The 15138-nt window shown below is 43.3% G+C and overlaps 1 protein-coding gene and 1 long non-coding RNA gene across 9 annotated transcripts in view; one reads left to right on the forward strand and one right to left on the reverse strand.

Annotated features, from left to right (window-relative positions):
- SGPP2 (sphingosine-1-phosphate phosphatase 2) overlaps positions 1–15138 on the reverse strand; it is a 148458-nt gene that overhangs the window by 61295 nt on the left and 72025 nt on the right. The window contains exon 1 of one of the 8 annotated variants that reach the window (XM_089328975.1): positions 12163–12478. The exons of 6 other annotated variants lie outside the window; for them this stretch is intronic. The gene's annotated coding sequence lies outside the window, so the exon portion shown is untranslated. Of the gene's footprint in view, positions 1–12162; positions 12479–15138 lie in introns of those variants that run through there. One more of the 8 variants, XM_089328974.1, reaches the window with a different exon arrangement.
- On the forward strand, positions 10865–12075 carry LOC149127269 (uncharacterized). The gene is made up of 2 exons (XR_016231433.1): positions 10865–11636; positions 11722–12075. It is a non-coding gene; the product is annotated as an uncharacterized LOC149127269 (long non-coding RNA).

Below are 15138 nucleotides of genomic sequence, written 5' to 3' on the forward strand. Positions count from 1 at the left end.
TGCTGGCTCCGCAAGGCAGAGGATTAGCCTAGTGAGCCGTGGCGCCGGCGAAATATTTCATAATATTTAATAAAATGAGTCATCATTTCAGTACTTCACATTTTGCTATAATAGGACGACTTCCTGATGATCACTCATGATATTCTTTGTTTTCATCTTTTTTGTTTTACCTAGAAACCTTTTATTTAAGGTATACAAACTTCATGCATTTCATATATACAAACTTAGGAATACACTGATACTTCCTGCTCTACCTTCCCTTCTACCTGCACTCCCACCCTTTTTCCTCCTCCCTCTCTTATTCCCACTCTTTTTTTTTTTTACTAAGATCTATTTTCAATTAACTTTATACACATAAGATTAACTGCATATCAAGTGAACAGTTCGAAAAACAGTATGAAAAAAAAACTGTTCCTTAACAGTTGAGACAAGGGCTGCTCAATCATTGCATCTCAAAATGTGTCAATTTCACTTCTATAGATTACATTTTAGGTACTCTATCAGTTACCACAGATCAGGGAGAACATATGGTGGTATTTGTTTTTCTGGGATTGGCTAATTTCACTAAGTATAATGTTGTCTAGTTGCATTAATTTTGTTGCAAATGACAGGATTTCTTTTTTTTTAATTGCTGTGTACATATACCATAATTTCTTTATCCAGTCTTAAGTTGATGGACATCTGGGTTGATTCCATATCTTAGCTATTGTAAATTGAGCTGCAATAAACAAGGTGATACAGATAACTCTTTGATATGTTGATTTCATTTTCTTTGGGTAAATTCCCAGGAGTGGAATAGCTGGGTCATATGGCAGGTCTATATTTAGATTTCTGGGGTATCTCCATACTGTCTTCCTCAGTGGCTACACCAGTTTACATTTCCAACAACAGGGGATTAGGGTACTTTTTCCCCCACATCCTCACCAGCATTTGTTATTTGTTGATTTCTGTATGAAAGCCATTCTAACTGTGCTGAGGTGAAACCTCACCATGGTTCTGATTTGCACTTCCTTGATGGCTAGTGAACCTGAGCATTTTTTCATGCGTCTGTTATCCATTTGATTTTCCTTTTTTGAAAAATATCTGTTCAAGTCCTTTGCTCATTTCTTAACTGGATTGTTTTTGTTGTTGTTGTTGTTGTGTTGTTGAGTTTCTTGAGCTCCTTATAGATTCTAGGTATTAATCTTTTATCAGCTGCATAATTTGCAAATATTTTTTACCATTCTGTCAGGTGCCTCTTCACTTTGCTGAGTGTTTCTTTTACAGTACAAAAGTTTTCTCAATTTGATGTAATCCCATTTGTTAATTTTGACTTTGATTGCCTGTGCCTCTGAGGTCTTTTTCAAGAAGTCTTTGCCTATGCCAATGTTCTCTAACAATTTGATGGTATCAGATCATAGATTTGGGTCGTTGATCCATATGGAGTACATTTTTATGTAAGGTGTAAGGTAGGGGTCTTACTTCATACTTCTGCATGCAGAGAGCCAGTTTTCTCAGCACCAGTTGTTGAAGAGACTGTCCTCACTCCAGGGATTTTAACTGGTTTTAGCTCCTTTGTTAATAAGTTAGTTATAGATGCATGAATCGATTTCTGGAGTTTCTATTCTGTTACACTGGTCTACTCATTTTTTTTTTTTTTTTGCTAGCACCAGGCTGTTTTGATTATAACTGCCCTGTAGTATGTCTTGAAATCTGGTATTGCGATGCCTCTGGCTTTGTACTTGTTGTATAAGACTGCTTTAGCTATTCAAGGTCTCCTGTGTTTCCATATGAATTTCAGCATCATTTTTTTCTAGATCTGGGAAGAATGTCTTTGGTATTTTGATTGGTATTGCATTGAATCTGTAAATTGCTTTCAGAAGAATGGACATTTTGATGATATGGATTCTTCTAATCCATAACATGGAAGATTTTTCCATTTTTTTGTGTCTTCTTCTACTTCTTTAATGTTTTGTAATTTTCACCCAGGTATCTTTGATGTACTTGGTTAAATTTATTACAAGGTATTTATTTTTTTGTAGCTATTGTGAATGGCAAAGATTTTAGAAGTTCTTTCTCAGCCATGGAATTCTCTGTATATACAAAGGCTATTGATTTTTATGTGTTAACCTTATAGTCTAGCACTTTATCAAACTCTCCCAAGATCAGACAAGATCGGGTGCGTTCAGGGTGGTATGGCCATATACTCAAACTCTTTTATGAGTTCCAATAGTCTCTTAGTGGAGTCTTTTGGATCCCCTGTATATAGAATCATGTCATCTTCAAATAAGGATAATTTGACTTCTTTCTTCCCAATTTGTATCCCTTTGATTTCCTTTTCTTTCCTAATTGCTCTGGCTAAAACTTCCAGGACTATATTGAATAATAATGGTGCAAGTGGACATCCATGTCTTGTTTCAGATCTTAGTGGGAATACTTCCAGTTTTTTTCCATCAATAATATGCTGGCCGTGGCTTTGTCATAAATTGCCTTGATTATGTTGAGGAATCTTGCTTCTATTCCGTATTTATTTAAGGTTTTCATCATGAAAGGATGCTGTATTTTATCAAATGCTTTCTCTGTATTTATTGAGATTATCATATGGTTTTTTGTTCTTCAGTTTGTTAGTATGATGTATCACATTGATGGATTTATGAATGTTGAACCATCCCTGCATACCTAGGATAAATCCCACTTTGGGTGAGTGATCTTTCCGATGTGTTGGATTAGATTGTATAGTATTTTGTTGAGGATTTCTGCATCTCCATTCATCAGGGAAACTGGTCTATAGTTTTCTTTCTCTGTTGTGTATTTTTCTAGTTTAGGAATTAAGGTGATGCTAGCTTCATAGAAGTAGTTTGGGATGAATCCCTCCCTTTCAATTGTTTGGAATAGCTTGAGAAGAATTGGAGATAGTAGTTCTTTTTTAAATGTCTGATAGAATTCACAATGAAGCTGTCCAGTCCTGGGCTTTTCTTTTTTCGGCAGGTCTTTATTACTGATTCAATCTCCATCCTTGTTATTGGTCTGTTTAGGTTTTCTATTTATTCATGGCTCAATTTTGGTAGGTTGTATGTGTCCAAGAATCTAATAATTTCTTCCAGTTTTATTGATTTGTTGGCAGACAGCTCTTTGTAGTAATTTCTGATTTTTATTTTATTTTTATTTTTTTGGACAGGTAGAGTGGACAGTGAGAGAGAGAGAGAGAGAGAGACAGAGAGAAAGGTCTTCCTTTGCTGTTGGTTCACCCTCCAATGGCCGCCTTGGCTGGTGCGCTGTGGCCAGTGCATCGCGTTGATCTGAAGGCAGGAGCCAGGTGCTTCTCCTGGTCTCCCATGGGGTGCAGGGACCTAGCACTTGGGCCATCCTCCACTGCACTCCTGGGCCACAGCAGAGAGCTGGCCTGGAAGAGGGGCAACCGGGACAGAATCTCGCGCCCTGACTGGGACTAGAACCCGGGGTGCCGGTGCTGCAGGTGGAGGATTAGCCTATTGAGCCGCGGTGCCGGCCAATTTCTGATTTTTACTCTACACATTTGGTCAGAGTTGGGTCTTTTCATGGTAATGTGTAAAGAGATAGTTTTCAGCTCAGTGGGTTAAGCCACCTCTTGAGATGCTGGCATCCCACATCCAGGTGCCAGTTTGAGTTCCAGCTACTCCACTTCTGATTCAGCTCCCTGCCAATGCAACTAGGAGGCAGCAAATGATGGTTCAAGTACTTGTCACTGCCACCCATATGGGAGACCAGATTGCAATCCCTGGCTTCTTGCTTTGGTCCAGCTCAGACATGGCTGTTGTAGCCATTTTGGAAATGAACCAACGGATAGAAGCTCCTCCTTCCCTTCATCCATTTTTCTATTGCTCTGCCCTTCAAGCAAATAAATCTTTAAGAAAAGAGTCTCTCCATCTGAGCTGTTGGAGCTAGAGGTCACCCCAGTAAGTCTATCACGGGTTTACACTCTCTTTCCTTTTTTTTCCTTTAATTTTTTAAAGATTTATTTATTTGAAAGAGATACAGAAAGAAGGGAAGGGAGGGGCAGGCACTGTGGCATAGTGGGTAAAGCTGCTGCCTGTAGTGACAGCATCCCATATGGGTGCCGGTTCGAATCCTGGCTGCTCCACTTTCAATTCAGCTCTCTGCTGTGGCCTGGGAAAGCAATGGAAGATGGCCCAAGTCCTTGGGCCTCTGCACCCATGTGGGAGACCTGGAAGAAGCTCCTGGCTCCTGGCTTCAGATTGGCGCAGCTCCAGCCATTCCAGCCACTGCAGCCATTTGGGGAGTGAACCAGCAGATGGAAGACACCTCTCTCTCTCTCTGCCTCTGCCTCTCTGTAACCCTGCCTTTCAAATAAATAAATAAATTTTTATAAAAAGAAGGGAAGGGAAGGGAAGGGAGGGAGGGAGAGAGGGAGAGGGGGAGAGAGAGAGAGAGAGAGAGAGAGATTTTCCACCTGCTGGTTCACTGTTCAAATGGCTACAACAGCAGGGGTGGGGCCAGGCTGAAGCCAGGAGCTTCTTTTGGGTCTCCCATGTGGGTGCAGGTGCCCAACCTCTTGAGCCATCTTCCACTGCTTTCCTGGGCCATAAGTAGAAAAGATCTGGATCAGAAGAGGAGCAGCCAGGACTTGAATCTGTGTCCATATGGGATGCCAGCATTGCAGACAGAGGCTTAACCTACTATACCACAGTGCCAGCCTGCCTTCCTTTTTTTCTGTTTAAGATAGAGAGAGAGACAGAGACAGAGAGGGAATTCCCTTATCTGTTGACTGACTCCTCAAATGCCCACAATAGCCACAGTGGCAGAAACTAGGAGCCAGGAACTCAATCCAGGTTTCCCATGTGAGTAACAGGGATCTGATTACTTAGGCTATCACCTGCTGCTTCCCAGGGTGCACAGCAGCAGAAGCTGGAGCCAGTAGCCAGAGCTGGGACTTGAACCCAGGTACTCCAATGTGGAATGCCACCCACATAACTAGTGGCTTAACCTCTAGCCTAAACACCCATTCCAGGTCTACATTCTTTTTTTTTTTTTTTTTTTGACAGGCAGAGTGGACAGTGAGAGAGAGAGAGACAGAGAGAAAGGTCTTCCTTTTCCGTTGGTTCACCCCCCAAATGGCTGCTTTGGCCAGCGCACTGTGGCCAGGTCTACATTCTTAACAGAACAAAAAAAGATTGGTATGGTGGCCACTCAAATAAAAAAGATCTATTTCTAAAGGAATTAAAGTTCCCAAGGAGTCAGACAATAGGAACATCATCCACCCAAGTTTTGAATTACAATCAACCAAATCTCAAGGGCTTGCCTTTCCCATGACTGGTTAGCTTCACTGAATAGAAAAAAGTCTGGATTACTGCATAGGCTCATGCAGCTGGGACTGAAACCTCAAGGGATTAAAGTCCCTTCTAGAAGTGATGCTTAAAGAAGCACTTGTCCTAGAGAAAGCTCAAGGGACACACAGCCTTTGCAATTGTCTGGATTTGGTTCCCTCCACAAATGCCCAAACCTTTATACTTCTCTTAAGTAATTTAACATGGAGCCACATGGTAACAAGAACAGTAGAGGATTGTCCCCAACCTTTCAGGTCCAAGTGTTCTTCATTTCCAAAAGCTGACACTGCTGGCTGTATTTCCTCTACTTAGAACAGCTGCACACATGTGGGAGAAACACTGTTTCATGATGAGGCCCTTAGCCGTGCAGCAATCCACAAGCAAACTAAATTATCAGTTAAGATGCTTGGAAGGAAATGGAGAGCGAAGGAAATGCATGAGAATAAAAACTCCATATGCAGCCTAATGAAATTAGGGGAGGCATAATCACAGGATGTAAGGGAAGAAAATCCATTTAAGACAACACAGATGATGCCAGCTCTCAGTGAGGATGCCCTGGATATGTATCTGCTCAACTAATCTGGGGGAACTGCCACGTGGATCCTTCCATTTCTTCACACAACACAGATTTCCACTTTGAGTTTGAGGTCACTGGCCATACTATCAAGGCAAGGAGAAGCCAATTTCATACACATTTCAAACAACTATCAACATGATGACTGTGAACAGAGGTGGCTACCAACTTTGTGTGGCAAAATCAGTTCAAAGTCTCAAGAACTGAGCACACTGTCTTCTTAAAAATTCTCCAATCAGCTGAATGTTTACCAATACCTTCATTTATGCCTCACTGTCTCCCACCCATATTTCTGGTTATCATTTCTCTTTCTTCCAAACTGAACAGACATTCCAGCAAAAGTCAAGATCAATACTGTCCTTACTTAACTACTCTCCTCCCTGCTTCCCATCTCCATCACTACCACCGAGAACCGCAACTTTGTTTCTCACTTGTGAAAGCATACTGACTCCTGGTCTAAGACTTAACGTCTCTCTTGGGAAATTTCTAGAGCCCATGCCGGTCTTTTCTGGATGTGAGAGAGTACCTAAACCCCAAAGTTCAGGTGGAAGCTCTTGTACCTCAGGGCTGAACATCTCTCAATTCAATTAAATGGAAAGAACAGTTCTCTTTGCCTTGGAGCTTAATTCCACTTGCAGATAGTGCCTTTCTGCCAACCTAAGGGTTCAGGCTTACTTCTCATCATGCCTGAGATGAGAATTGAATGCTGTAAATTCTTTTTTTTTTTTTTTTTTTTTGACAGGCAGAGTGGACAGTGAGAGACAGAGAGAAAGGTCTTCCTTTGCCGTTGGTTCACCCTCCAATGGCTGCCGCGGCCAGCGCACTGTGCTGATCCGATGGCAGGAGACAGGTGCTTCTCCTGGTCTCCCATGGGGTACAGGCCCCAAGCACTTGGGCCATCCTCCACTGCACTCACTGGCCACAGCAGAGAGCTTGCCTGGAAGAGGGGCAACCGAACAGAATCCAGCGCCCTGACCGAGACTAGAACCCGGTGTGCCAGCGCCGCAAGGCGGAGGATTAGCCTAGTGAGCCACGGCGCTGGCTGAATGCTATAAATTCTAATCCAGAACTTCAGCATTCTAATTCCTCAGTTTCTGCAAGGGACCTCTGGTCGAGTAAGCTCTATGGATGGAAAAAATGTGACTCATGACCTCCTTGAATCAGAAGGTCCTAAAGAGAAAGCTTAGACTGAATTAGAAATGGTACAACAGATACGGAAACAGTCTCCAGCCCATCATCGCTGAATATCAAGATTCCTTTTCATTTTGGCTCAGTGGTGTCTTTCCTCCTTATCTCTTCCCCATTCCCTGTCTTCCCTGATTCCTCCTCCTCCTTGGTGGTAAGTTTTCTCCCAGGTAGTGAGGATCAGGCTCTCCTTCCCTGGGGTTAGATGACCCCTCCCAAACAGCCAGTCTTTGAGCAAGAAGGGACTAGAGTCCCAGAGAATTCCCCTGCCTGACGCCCTGTCACTGCAGGGAGCAGGGGAAGGAGGCTGGGCAAGCAGAGGCAAAGTGGAGGGGAAAGACAGGACCCCATTGATTCTCCAGTTGGCCAGTGAGTGATTAACTCTATTTATTAGGAGGGGCTGTTGATCACACCATTAGCACCTCCCAAACAGGACTGTAACCAGGGCTATAACCTTCTCATGACCCTCTTTAATGAGAAAAGCTTGACTTGAGCCTGCCGGAATCTGCCTTGGGGCAAACAGGCACATCCCTACTCTTCTGAGTGCCTTACTCTGCAATTTTCACATTCTACTTCAACGCAGAGGTTCATGTGAAGGTAACTAGGAAAGCAGTTTTAGGTAACTAGGAAAGTAGTTTTACAGAACCATGGTTTGAGGAAGTCTTCCCAGACTTGCATCCTAGACAATTTTTATGTTAAATATTAGAAAGACCAACTCAAAGATGGTCTTATCCTTTTAAAATCGGGCTACCTTCTCAGACGGTTTGCTTGCCAGGCTAGTTAGACTTCCTAGGAATACTCCCTTCCAGATGAATACAGTAATCAGAGAGGATGATGATAAATTTCAAATATTTGATGCTTACAATAAATAATTTAAATGAGAGTTATAAGCAAATTGGAAGTCAAGTCAGGCATGTACTCCAGTGCTATCTCCTCTCTAACTACTTAACATGACTCTCACCACTCCCTCTCTCCTCATTGAGCTTTACCCTGCTTGCATTTGCACCACATAGATCCACATTACAGCCCCATCCCATCAAGAGTGCAACAGTCTTGTTTATGGCCCAGAGTCTAGAATGGTGCTTGGCACAATTTAGGCACTTGAGTATGAGGGTACTTTAAAAAGCTTGTGGAAAGTAGAATTAAAAAAATAGGTTTGTTTTGGTGCTAAATTTTGAATTCCATGCATGTGAAGGTTTTGAAAGATTCATGGAAATACATATTATTATTATTATTATTGACAGGCAGAGTGGACAGTGAGAGAGACAGAGAGAAAGATCTTCCTTTACTGTTGGTTCACCCTCCAATGGCCGCCGCGGCCGGCATGCTGATCCAGGAGCCAGGTGCTTCTCCTGGTCTCCCATGCGGGTGCAGGGCCCAAGGACTTGGGCCACAACAGAGAGCTGGCCTGGAAGAGGAGCAACCGGGATAGAATCCGGCACTCTGACTGGGACTAGAACTCAGTGTGCCGGCGCCGCAGGCAGAGGATTAGCCTATTGAGCCCTGGCGCCGGCCAGAAATACATATTATTAAAAGAAAAACCTGGGGAATGGAGATGTGGTACAGTAGGCTAAGCCTCTGCCTGTGGAGCCAGCATCCCATATGGTGCTGTTTTGTGTCCTGGCTGCTCCATTTATGATCCAGCTCTCTGCTTTGGTCTGGAAAAGCAGTAGAAGATGGCCCAAGCACTTGGGACCCTGCATCTACATGGGAGACCAAGAAGGAGCTCCTGGCTCCTGGCTCCTGGCTTTGGATTGGCCCAGTTCCTGCCATTGCAGTCATTTGGGGAGTGAATGAGCAGATAGAAGACCTTACTCTCTGTCTCTCCCTCTCTCATCTGTAACTCTACCTCCCAAGTAAATAAACAAAATAAAAAAAAAAAACTGCATGAATTTCAGAATCGTTTTGCACCAAAACAAACATCTTTTAATTTAATTTTCCATAAACTTTTTGACATGTACTTGTATTTTATGAATTAATGAATGATGACTCCAGGGATTCAGTGAGTTTTTTAATGAGTAATTCATGAGAATAGCATTGTAGTATATAAAACTGAAATGCCCTCATCTAATATGAGTGATCCCAGATCTAAATTAGTGAAGTGACATCCCATGGTTTCAGGGCTCAGACAGTTTAGATAACATGAAACTCAGGTCTTCTGATGGGAGGAGTTCACCTTTTGCAATAGTAAAAGGAGATCAAAAAGGAGTCCCGTGTGAAGTGACACGAGTACTAGGAACACGTAGTCTCCTAGAAGCTTCCAGAAGAAAGCTACTTCTGTCTCTTTTGGACACTAGAATCTTTCCTTCCTCTGCGGGATGAGCTCTCTTTTGCACTGGGTCTGTCTTAGCTTGGGACTCTCTCTCCTCACGGCTGGCTCCTTCTCATCCTTTAAGCCTTAAGTGAAAGGAAACTTGCACAAGGTGCCCCTCCTTGAACACCCTCTATAAGGGAGGTCTCTCCTCTCCTCCAGTCATGTCTGAAACAGTAATCACACAGTTGCTCATCACTGTATGATTTGCTTATTTCTATCTGTTTTGCATGTACATCAACCCAAGGAGCTCATGGGTCGGTCTTGTTCATAGCTTAATCCCCACCACTAGACATGGTACATAGCATGTGGTAGCCCTTACACCTGTTAAATGAACGAATCATTAAGTAAAGACTGTTGCTCAATAATGAGGTTAGAAAGAGATCTGACGCTCTTTTTAAAAAGCAAGTAAAATCTACTTCCTGCTTTAAACATTCCTTAGTTCAGAAACATAGAATTACTACAGGTTGAGTATGTCACTGGAAATGTGTGGGACCAGAAATACTTTGGATTTCAGATATTTTTGGGGTTTTAGAATATTTGCACATATATAATGAGGTATATTGACAAAGCCTTAGCCTAAATAAGAAATTCATTTACATCTCATATTTATTTTATTCATATAGCCGGAAGGTAACTTTACACAATATTTTTAAATTGTTTTGTGCATGAAACACAGTTTCATGGTATGGAATTCTCCACTGCTAATGTTGTGTTGATGCTCAAAAAGCTTCAGAGTTTGGAGACTTTTGAATTTTGGATTTTCAGATTAAGGATGTTCAATCCACATTTTCATACTGGAAAAAAAAAATCTTGATGGTACCTGGACCAAACTTGTTTCCCAACTTTCTATCAGGAGTTCTGGGGAACTATGCCAGATGGAGAACAATCTCATTTCAAGTGCATCTGTAGGATGCTATAGGATACGTCATAGATGTTTCTAGTGTGTCTCTCTCTCTGAACTGTAACTACCTCTTTATACGAGTATTCCCTTTATTCCTATAAAGCAGGAGAAGGGAACCTTTTTTTCTGCTTAGGGCATTTGGATATTTATAACATCACTCACAGGCTACACAAAATTATCAAATTAAAAATTAGCCTACCATAGCAGCTGGTGTTGTGGTCCTGTGAGTTAAGCCACCACCTGCAACCCCTGTAGTCCATATAAATGCTCATTTGCTTCCCGGCTGTGTTGCTTCCAGTCCTGCTCCCTGTTAATGTGTCAGGAAAAGCAGCAGAAGATGGCCTGAGCAATTGGGTTCCTGCCACCCATGTGGGAGACCCAGATGGAATTCCAGTCTCCTGGCTTCAGCCTGGCTCAGCCCCAATTCTTGCAACCATTTGGGAAGTGAACCAGCAAATGGAAGACTTCTGTCTCTCCCTTCCTCTCTGTAACTCTGACTTTCAGACAAATCAATAAATCTTATTTTAAAAATTAACCTGTTATAGATTTATTGAATTTTCAGTCCCACCTGCAGTTACCTTAGTGGGGCCAAACCAAATGATTTCATGGGCACTATACAACCCATAGGATAGACGCGCCCCAACTCTACAAACACCTCCCAATATCACCTCTGTAGAAGTGTCCTTTGCTTGTTGACTGCAATCCTTATTGATTCAGTTCCTACCAGAAACAACAAGGAACCACCTGGCAGGGAATGAGAAACAGATGTCAGGGTGACTTTTTGGAAATAAGATAACGCCTACCCGTGACCAAGACGGAGTCAACGGGGTGGCAGATAGGAACAGGGAGAGTACGCGAGGCAGGGAAACACTGAGAAAGAAGCACAAAGTATCAAGTGCAAATATCCAGGATGTCAGCTAAGATGGGTTCAGGGGGAATCAGGTCAGCAGTTCTGCAATTCCATTGTCAGAATGGACAGAGGATAGAACTAGAGGTGGAGACAGGCGAGGTCTGACTGTGTGAAGTCTTATAGGTGATGTTAAGGCAAGTGTACATTAAAATGTTTGTAAGTGTCCATATTTGCATTTGAGAGAGGTCACTTTAAAAATTGCGAGGCTGGAGGATGATGGACTGGAAGTGTATAAAAATAGCTGGAGAGAGACCAGAAGACTAATGTGATCGTGCAAAACAAAAATAATACAGACCTGAACCAGGAGAATGTTTCCAGAAATGTCTGGAATATAAAATTATCAGTGTCCGGTGTGGAATAAATCTTCATTAAATGAGTAAGCGCACAAACCCCAGCTCCCTGAAGAACTAGATCTGCTCACTACTTCAGGAAATACATCAGCTTGAGAAGTAAGGATCTAGTGAATATGAATTGTTTTAAGCTGGCTGTTTATTTTGTTTGTAACTTTTCTGTTTCACATCTCACTGCTTTAAGAGAGATCATTTAGGAGCTGGTGCTGTGGCGAAGTGGGTTAACAACCTGGCCTGAAACGCTGGCATCCCATATGGGCGCCAGTTCGAGACCCGGCTGCTCCACTTCCTGTCCAGCTCTCTGCTATGGCCTGGGAAAGCAGTGGAAGATGGCCCAAGTCCTTGGACCCCTGCACCCACACGAGAGACCGGAAGAAGCTCCTGGCTCCTGGCTTTGGATTGGCACAGCTCCAGCCGTTGCGGCCATCTTGGGAGTGAACCATCGAATGGAAGACCTCTCTCTCTCTGCCTCTCCTCTCTCTGTGTAACTCTGACTTTCAAATAGATAAAATAAATCTTAAAAAAAAAAGATCATTTAGATGTTTTGGCTTAAAGTCCTGTTTTTTTCAGATCTATTAAGTTCATGAATAAATTAAACAAATTAATTATCTACCTATCTACTTACCTAACTATATCTCTTCTCTTTTCATCACTCCTTCCCTCTCTTTAGTTCTGTGACCTTGGAGCAGGCATTGGCCTAGAGGTTAAAGCCGTACTTGGATTACCTGTATCCCATACCAGAGGGCCGGGGATTGAGTCCAAGCTCGGCTTCCTACTAATGCAGTCTCTGGGCAGCAGCAGGTGATGGCTCAAGCAGTTGGGTCCTGAACATCCCATGTGGGAGAACTGCATAGAGTTCTTGGCTCCCACTTTGGCCTGACCCACAGTTCCAGCTGTTGTAGGTACTTGGGGGTTAGTGAACCAGCTGATGTGAGTGTTCGTTCTCTCTCTCCCCCTTTCTCTCTCTCCAATGAAATAAATTCTCGTGGCCTGAATTTAACTAATTGTAAACTTAGTCAGGGCTGTAGTACTAAATTATACAGAACACATGTTTGATGAAGTTAGTCAATAGCTTGGTGATTTTCCATAAATTGTTTCTGAATTAATAACACTCTTGAAAACATCATTGCCAAGGCCGGCGCTGCGGCTCACTAGGCTAATCCTCCGCCCGCAGTGCCGGCACACTGGGTTCTAGTCCCCGTCGGGGTGCCGGATTCTGTCCCGGTTGCCCCTCTTCCAGGCCAGCTCTCTGCTGTGGCCAGGGAGTGCAGTGGAGGATGGCCCAAGTGCTTGGGCCCTGCACCCGCATGGGAGACCAGGAGAAGCACCTGGCTCCTGCCTTCGGATCAGTGCGATGTGCTGGCCGCAGCACGCTGGCTGCGGCGGCCATTGGAGGGTGAACCAACGGCAAAGGAAGACCTTTCTCTCTGTCTTTCTTTCTCACTGTCCACTCTGCCTGTCAAAAAAATAAAAAAAAAATCATTGCCAATAAAATAAGGCAATGGAGTATGTGAACACATCTGAGAAGGAAGTGCTATCCAGCAAACTCTCAGTGTTTCCCATTAGAGCTGCTAAAGCCAGCTCTAAAATAAAGTGAGGGGAAAAAAATATCAAGAATTAACATTTGGTTGTGGAAGTTGCTTTTGCAGTTGTTTTTGAAGACAGTTATTGCTAATACTTGTGAATTTGGAGCTATACAAATAAAGTTAGGGAGTCACTTCTCATTTGAGCCCCAATCATGATTTCTCTACCCCGTCTCCCCTTCTAGTATACTAAATACTAGCTGCAAGGAAGTGATTCCTTCTAACTCTTCGTTATTTATATAGTTTTTATTGGATTCAAATGCCTTGCTAAGAGGTATTCTGAAATGCAAAAGATTGTCCTTTGCCTAAAGGAAGCAAACACAAAAGTTAATTTGGTTACAAAATGATCTTTGACAGTGAACACTACAGTGCAGCCTTGCAGGAGGACCCTAGGGTTGAATGCTCTGAGTTTCATTATTATTTTTGTCCAGTAAGTCTATCTAAATTAAAAAAACAAGCCAGGGAGCATATTTTCAATTTATTTGGAAACAGTAGAGCACTGCATTGGCAATATGTGTCATAGTAAACCATAGGCATATTCAAAGAGGTTAAGGCAAAAGGGAATTTTAAAGGCAAAAAAGGAGGGTTATATCAGATGTTTTGAAACAACAATCTTTGCAGTGATTAACACCCAGGGTGACATTAGTATGTGGTGGAACAGACAGTTGACGGGCAGATACTTTTATACAAGTACTTTTGGTATAAGGTTGTGCTGGCCTCTATGTCATGTATTCTGAGAAAGTCTTTTGTGATGGTTATTATCTGGTAATCATGCACAAGGAGCTTTTCAATAAACAAATCTTTTAAAAAAGAAGAAGTTATATTCATAACTTCCCAGCTGGATTTTTTTTTCCCTTAGTGTTGACACTAGCAACTCCATCCTGATTCTGAAAATTTTCACACTCCTTTCATAAACATAAAATAAATCTGAAGTTAGACAAGGAAAGACTTACTCAGGGGAGTCCTGCAAGGAGGAGGAAGGAACATTGCAATGAAGAGATCATGACATCTGCAGGTGTCACGAAGACCAGACAGAAGGGCTTTTCTATGATGCAGGAAGGAGTGGACAAGGTTAGGAAGAAGTGGGTGTGGTGAAGGGGGATGGGGGGTGCAGGTGGGTTAGGACACCAGAGCTGAAGGCGGGTCTTACATGCTGGTAAGAGTGGGTCAAATTCTGGAGTCTCAGATGGCAAGAAACCTCACGGAAGCTTGGTCAAGTGAAGGCGGCAGTGTTTTAGTCTAGATTGGCTAGTGGGAATAGAGTGCAGCAAGTCACTCATGAGACAAAGAACGGGAATGTGGAGGCTCCATTTCTGGCTTAGGAAACAAGGGGGACATCTGTGAATCTTATAGTAAAATGATACGATCTTATCTGTGGCATCATCTTAGGCTCTGGCCCCATTGCCATTTTGTACAATAAGCTTGATTCTAAGCCCAGCCTGGCTTACTAGAATTCAGGTGACCAAATGACCCAACCACAAGCGTCAGCTCCACCCCTACCCTTTCCCTAATGGGATTTGCTCCTCTCACTTCTTTACCTCTGCAAAGCTATAGAAGACCTGTTCTCCCAGTACAGGCTGCTGTTACCTCGTGCACAGGGAGACAGCCAGTTGGGTTTCCCCGACCTTCTCCCTTATTCCCTTACTCCGGTGTTTGGTGTGATTTTTTTTTTTTTTTGACAGGCAGAGTGGACAGTGAGAGAGAGAGACAGAGAGAAAGGTCTTCCCTTGCCGTTGGTTTACCCTCCAATGGCCACCACGGCCGGCGCGCTGCTGCCGGCGCAACATGCTGATCCGATGGCAGGAGCCAGGTGCTTCTCCTGGTCTCCCATGGGGTGCAGGGCCCAAGCACTTGGGCCATCCTCCACTGCACTCCCTGGCCACAGCAGAGAGCTGGCCTGGAAGAGGGGCAACCGGGACAGAATCCGGCGCCCCGACCAGGACTAGAACCCGGTGTGCTGGCTCCGCAAGGCGGAGGATTAGCCTAATGAGCTGTGGCACCGGCCGTTTGGTGTGTTT

This window comes from Oryctolagus cuniculus, chromosome 3 (genome assembly GCF_051225735.1).
Source record: "Oryctolagus cuniculus isolate XC-2025 breed Fujian yellow rabbit chromosome 3, ASM5122573v1, whole genome shotgun sequence".
NCBI lineage: Eukaryota > Metazoa > Chordata > Mammalia > Lagomorpha > Leporidae > Oryctolagus > Oryctolagus cuniculus.